The sequence below is a fragment of the Athene noctua genome, chromosome 2, assembly GCF_965140245.1.
Source record: "Athene noctua chromosome 2, bAthNoc1.hap1.1, whole genome shotgun sequence".
NCBI classification, from domain to species: domain Eukaryota; kingdom Metazoa; phylum Chordata; class Aves; order Strigiformes; family Strigidae; genus Athene; species Athene noctua.
Genome location: NC_134038.1, coordinates 138,874,466 through 138,882,108, shown reverse-complemented (window position 1 = coordinate 138,882,108; position 7,643 = coordinate 138,874,466).

The window sequence follows — 7,643 nt, the reverse complement described above, 5'->3', positions numbered from 1 at the left end:
TACTAAAAATAGTAAATTATGTTTCTTAGTTTTGAGCAACATTACATACAGGGTCTTCTTTTTTGTTTTGACTTCAAATTTTAGCAGACCCTCTCCTAGGTGTTCTCATGTATTTTTAAGCCTTTCAAAAGCTGTGTACCCACCACAGGACTTCCTTTCAACTTCTTAAAGATTTTACTAAAAATCAAATGCTGTGAAGTTTAGGACTTTTTTTAAAGCAAAATTTAGAAGCAGCAGTCTCTGAAATCCATAGCTGAGCTAGTTCTATCAAACAAGGTTAAAAATCCTTTTTTTTTTTTTTTTTTTTTTTTTAACAGACTACCAGTGACTTTTAATAGCCCTTTCTTCCTACTGGGCTTTTCATTTCTCATTAAAAAAAAAAAAAAAAACAACAAAAAACCACACAACAAAAATTAAATACGTCATCAATCAAAATTGAAAGTTGGCAGCAGTAGTTTCCCAGGCATAAGATTACTCAAAGCAAAGCTAGATAATAGTGGTAACTACCTACAACCTAGTAGTGTTTTGGACTTCAGCCTAAGAGAGACCAAATTACTTTATAAACTCACACACATGTTATGCAGAGATACTATTTAGTCTACCAGTCAAATACTGGAATCTGGAGGGGGGAAGGGAGAAAGAAGACATGCCACTGATATTTAACAGTGCACAGCTGTTTCAGGAAAAAAATTAAGACAAGAAGTAAAGAAAGTATTCAGCTGTAGGTTGGATTTATGAAAGTGGTGCACAAAATTTGGCCAGGTCACAAGGCCATGTGATTTCTTCTAATCACAACCAGGGATCAGGTTTCTGAATTTATATCTTATGTAGATTCCTATCTGTGTCTGAAGAATGCAAGACACATCTCAAAGGCGGGGCAAAAGTGACTTATAGCAAGGCCAGGTGCAACCACTCTGTAGATGCAAAGGCGTATATAGCCATGTTATGCTTCCATATCATGTGATCTCAAAAGCACGCTGTACCCACTAGTACTATTTGCAGAGGCTACAGCTGCACTGTTTCTGGTTATCTACGCTGACTTTGAGCTGGGCACAACTGCTCTTGTCCCAGTACAGGACAGAATACAGCACTGGATGCAGGCTCCAGGATGAGACTTTCAGTTCATTGCTGCTTCTGGGGGAGATGCATCCACTCTCAAATCACCAGTACCATTGCTCACAAGAGCTCATGTTTCCAGGTGTACCCTATGTCTCTACTGGTAAGGCCAGCAGTTGAGGTTGTGTGGCAGCTAATAGGCTTGTTCCTCAAGCTGGAAATTAATTGATATCCTCCAAATGCAAAGCAGTCAATGTCAAAATAAGACAAAATGCCAAACACCAAATGCAGGTATCAGCTGTTAAAAAACTTGGAATAAGTGTCTAGAAGTTTGGATCCAAGGTTCCCATTCTTTCCCCAGTGGTGAAGGCTGAGCTGTGCCACTTACAGCAAACAGAGCCCGTCGCAGGGGATCTGTGTTCTTCACAGCAACAGTCTCAGGAGTAAGACCTACCTTAGAAAGAAAGGGGTGTTAAATTGTCCGAGGGGATATGGTATAAATGAGTCCTTCCAGGGTTAGAGAAGTGTTTCTGTGTTGAACCGAAAGCCAACACAAAGTTGGCAGCCCCTACTGGGGATCCATCCTGTTGCTGGGATGTGCAGCTGTCCGCACTCTTCCACTCACAGAAACAGAAGGGAACATATGGTTTCGTATATCTACTGTGGCATGACCTTTTTCCTCTGCATAAGGGAAAAGGAGTGTTAAAAAATCCTACCTTTTTAGTGGTGTATTAATCACCGAGTGCAAATTTGCAATCATCTAAACTAAACACTTGAGTTTGATTTTTATTTAACAGAAATCTTAGCCCAACAGATATGATTTGTGATTATCACTTACATTTCCAGTGTACTAGATTAAAATGACAGCTTTAAAAAATCATTAGAGTGCACTAGAAGCCCTCTCATTTTATTACAATCTATTTTTCCCTAAATAGGAATATGAATTCATTGAAATATATTTTATTAAAATGGATGTTTATTGATAAATATTAGAGAGCCATGTTATTACAGAAATAGCACACAATAATTAATTGACCATTAGTACAGTTCTTGGATAGCTGAAGTTATACAACCTTGAGCTACTTGAAGCACATGAGGTGCATTTTAACAGACCATTAAAACATGGCATGTTGTGTCTTATGGCAATATATTATGCAATGAAACACGCTGCATTTCACTGTCAACATATTGACTGCTTTTAGCCTGAAAAATGGCTGAGAACACTGTGTTCCATACATGTTGGGAGAAACAGAAAATTGTGGCGTTTCTCCCCAAGGGCACAGAACTTTCTGGAAAGATGAGTCATACTGGTAGGAATCTGTTGCCTAAACTAAGACATTTTCGACACTGCAGGCAGCCTGCATGGTGTCCAGCTGTCTCTCCAGAAGGTGCCAGCCTCTTCTAGATCCCTCTTCATCTTCACTGTCATTTCTATGCAGATGTCTTACATATTTTATGTCATCTGAAGGATGACATAAATTCCTACCATTGCAACCTCTACCTCCTGTAATAAACCTGCTAGACCAGTAAATAAATACTTAAGCCATGAGCTATGGATAGATAGGCATATGGATAGATAGTTGGATAGGTAAGCTCTCTGCAGCACAGTTTTCCAGACTTTCCATGGAGCTTTGCTGTTGAGGCGTTCTGGTTCTTCTAAAGGAGGAAAATAAGGTCTTACAAAGGATAGGAAATAGGCAACAGAGCTGCTCTCAGTGCAGTTGTCTCCCCTGAGATAGCTGATGCATTCTCACCAAGAGCTTTTACTGCTTCAAAGGTTAGTTCCTGAAAGGCCTTCTCCATGAGCTCTCTGGCTCTTCCTCAGAAGGATATGAGCTAAAGAAAACTGCCAACTAACACCTCAAGTATCTCAAGTATTGGTGTTCTCTCTGTGGATATCTAACAAGGACAGAAGTTTCAATCTGATGCCTTGAGATTTCCTTTTCCTGTCACAATTCAGGCGGTGTTATCAGAGCTCAAAATGAGTTGCCACTACTGCTGCAGATACTGGAAACGAAGGGGAAAAAAGCTTTTAAACCAGAACAGATTAATTTATTAATGTTCTAAATTTACCTGCTACTCTAGTGGTCTCAGTAGATTTTTTCTTCCTTCAGTATATAAACTTTTACAGCAGAGAGTTGTCTATATTTGTGCCTAGTACTTTATCAGATCTTAATAAACACATAATAATAAATGATGCCAAACTGGTATGCTGTGATAACTTACAAATAGGCAATGCGTTTGAGTTTTCTGGTGCATTAAAAAAGGATTACATTAGTTGCTCAAAAATAGAGTGAAGTAAATAAATTATGACAGTATAAAGAAATGTCGGAAAGAATGGAACCAAGTTAGTAAAAGGGCTTCTCTGTTTATTCAGAACAGAGTTTGATGTGCTAACTGTTAAACATTAACATATTATCTTGATGGATTTTGTACCTACATGCTTTAACATCACAGTCGAAAAAGCTTTAGAAAAAGTGCATTGTAATATGTGCTTCATTTATGGAAAATGTATGGGCAAAATAGATTGTATTTTTCATCCTCCTCACATTCTTGACATTGTTCTTACAGTGGAAATCACAAATTCTGTTTTAAAGCTGAAAATGAATTGCAGTTGTCATTAAATGTGGGTGTTTACAGATGTTATTAATTGAGAAAATAGTACACTGTTCTCAACAAGAGAATGCTTCATTTATACTCCAGAGAGCTGAAAACTACCCCAGAAGAAGAGTACTTAGCAGCTTTTGACACATGAAGAACATGGCACATGAAGAACATCATCTCTCTTTTACCTTTTTTATTAATAACCTGAACTAGTTTTTACTGTGTTTCAAATTTCTTCTATCAAATTTTAGCAATAACCTTGGCAGCCAAAACAAGGGTCTAATCCTTCTGAATTTTTAATAACTCTTACAAAATATTGAAACCAGGCAATGTCCAAAGTATGGAATGAACAGCACCCAAAAGCTTCCACATCTTGTGTTCCCCTTCTAGCTCTGCTAGTGGCCTAACCACATGAGCTTTCATCAATTTCAGTCGCAGACTCAAACTCCATTCATCTCTTGGGATCGGGAAATTAATTTCCAGCAGAAATAATTTATGCAAAATGCATCTGTCCCTTTAAAAAAATTAATTCTTTCCTATTTAAAAAATATTTTACTGCAGATTTTTTTGTTTGAACTGTTTGTATCAATGGAAATAAGAATCAGCACTTTTAAGTTATGATAAGGAATTGAATGCAGGATTGGCTTGTAATTATCTTGCTCGTTCCAATATAATCTGAGTCTTAATAACGTACAATTGACTCTTCTCTTTCAGGAATCAAAATACAGGCTATAAGACAGATGTTCCATTAAAGCAAGTATGTATGTAGATGTTGACATAATAGAGAGTGGTCAAAGTACAGAATGAGCAATGTCTATATTTCTATTTTTTAAATTAGACTGTTAAGTTTCTCAAAACATATTTGTTGGTTTAATAGAAAAATATAGAACACATCTTGTGGTCAAAACATTATCTTTTTAATTCCCTAGTGTGGGATCCTAAACTAGCATATTTGAGTAGTAACAGTCTTAATACATTTCAGCAGTTTGTATGATGAAGACATATACCAAAATGTCCCTTACATTTTTTTTTTTAATATGTTTTTACTGTATCTTACTATTTTTTGAAAGACAAATATAAAAGCAAAAAGTGGCCTATGTAAAAATAATCAAATGAGTAAAAAACCCAGTACTGCATGCTAAGATGTATAGCTCATATCTGCACTGCTTCACACTGCAAAACCACTTTCTGGCATTGTGGTGTCTTATAAATATGTGTTTGACAGCTCAGTAGCAAGTTACATTCCTACTTTGGATGAAACATTGCAATTCTGTAGGATGTTAGTTCATTGTGAGTTTGTCCAGTTGTCAAGTTAATTAATGTCAATCAATGAGAAGGGTTATAAATATTCTCATACACCACACTCTTCCTTTTGCTTCTTAAGCCCTGCTATGTATGATGGTTTTGACCTGAGCATGATCATTAGATTAGCTTGAATTGTCTCTTGCTGAAGTTGATCATTTAAACAGTCTTTGCTTAACATGGCGGCTTGTTACTGAAGGGCATCTCAAATCACAGTCCTCTGTGGCTCAGCAGGGGCTTGCAGGCAGATGATGACGGCTTTTGTGCTGGAAAATGCTTGAAAAATCACACAACAAAATGCCTAAACTAAGATTCCACCTTAGTCATGTCATATTTCTTACAGGATTCTTCATCAATGTTTCCGAAACTGGGGCTCTGATGGACCGTGTCAGGAAATGGCTCTACTAGGTTTGCAAAATACTGGAAAAAAATGTGTTTGCACCAAATCAGTGTTCTTCTCAGACGAGATGGCAGCAGCTCAGTGCTTGTAGGGCTGGACAGGGAGGAGCACTACAATTCTGTTTGTGCAGCAGCACTGCAAATGTCTTTTATTTGCATTCAACCGTTTGCAGGTCCGTGGTCCATACAAACATCTGCAGACGACATTTATAGCAGCACTCTTTCTGTGCCCCCAAGGGACTAGGTACCAGCTGAAAGCTCTAGAACTGCACCCCTGAGCTCAGCCAAGCTTGGGCTTAAACTCAGCTTGGCTGAAAGTGGCCATGTAAGTCTTCCTACAACCTAGATCAACAGCAGTTTTCAGTGAGCTTTTCCAACTGGGCTCTTTCAAATGAGACATTCCTCTCAACAAGTTGGTTTCTTCCTGGTGCCTCTCTCTTATTTTAATGTAAAGTACTAAGTGCTGCTTATGTCCCTGTAAAGCAGCTAGAGACACCTGGGCAAGGGGTGTAAGCATGTGGTGTGAGAGACTTGTGCATGGCCAGACCATTTCCTATCAGCCAGTCCCAGGTGCCTGCATGCTCTCTGTTCACTGCTGCAAATCCTTTCTGAGCAAGCCCTCTGCCCCTGCATCAAGTTTAGGAGCTCAGGCACTTACCACAGAGTACGGCCTCCCACTCTCTGGGCCAAGTCTGGGAAAGACAGGGATTTCAATGCCTCAGTTACCCACATTATTTATTGGCTCCCACATCTTTCCATTGATTGTATGTCAGAACCTAATTTAACAGTAGTGAAGTGACAGGGAACAGAGGGCACCTAGGGGCTTAAGGCACTTACGTTACTTTCCTAAAATATCCTGAATCATGCTGATATTTTTTTCTCTCTAAGGAATGGGAGAACATACATTAAAATCAGAAATAAATATTTTGACACATGAAGTCAAGGAGAGTTTTGCCATCAGCTTCAGTGCAGCATGATTAAACTGTAGCTGGCCAGCTGCTAACAAGGTAAAAATGTGTCCATGTCCAATACATTTCCATGACATCCAGATGTGTACATTTACAAGTCGAGGAAAGAGCAGCCTTGCTAATCTGAATTACAGTGTGCCTTTTCTAAGTTGACGGTAGTGCTGTTCTTGCTACTACTCTTTAATATGGGGCAGATCCTGACACCTGCCAGGAAGATGTCTATTCTCTATATTCCACTGCTTATTTGAAATATTTATGTAGCATGGTAAGTATGGAAGGCATTTGTCAATAGAAAAACATAATAAACAGAAACATACGAGTCTAAAGATACACATTCTAGGGAGAAGCTTAGCTTTCCTATGAAGAGAGTGTCACAGAGGAACTGAAGTCAAAATATTAGAAAATTGAATGAATGAAGAGTTTCTCTCACTGATCTAGAGACTATGGTGGTACTGCAAGCCAGCCAGCATCCAATGGGGCATCAGATGCATAACGCTCCCACTGCAAAAAGTCAGATTCTTTCATGTCCTAATGTTAAGATTCTTTCATTTGTATATAGACTGTCATATAACTTTTTTGGTGCCTTACAGGAAGATGAGTCATTAAGAGAAATTTGAACATGGAGAAGGCTTGAAACTCTGGAATGGGGAGGATAGGAATAATAAAAATAATGAATATGGGTGAGGAGATGGGAGGAGAAGTCAGAAGAGATGACTAGAGTATTGGTATTGCCTGCAACTGGCAGCCTCAGGAAAACTAATTAGAGCTGAGGAAGCTGATGAATTCCATAAGAGATAAATGAGTTTGAATATTAATAGGTTCTGATCCACTATTGTCCAATTTTAAACACATTAAATTTGAATGGTCTTAAAGTTTGGGAAAATACATTTTCTCATTCCTGTGACATGATGAATAATGCAAGGACTAGGAGACAGTATTTTTTTCAAGGGCCCAAACCCATGTGTCTACTGGGGTTTAGCACATAACTAATGTACAGCTGAAGTCCCACTTAAATAATTTCCTTTCTGAGAGTTTCCATGAAACTTAAACAGTGAACTGGGGTCTGTTTCTGCATAAGCTTGGCAACGTCGCTCAGTACTTGCCATCAGACAAGGAAAAAGTGTTACACAGTGTATTTTTCATTTGTTTTGCTATTATGCTCTTTTAAGAATAATGATTTGCCATTGCTTCGCTATGTGTTTCATTTGATTGTTTTCCCTCATTTCAAGATAAATCGTAGTTTTTAATCTGTTTGCTGTCATCTCTCATTTCACTAAAGCATACATATTGGTCTTATTGCCATGCAAATAGGTG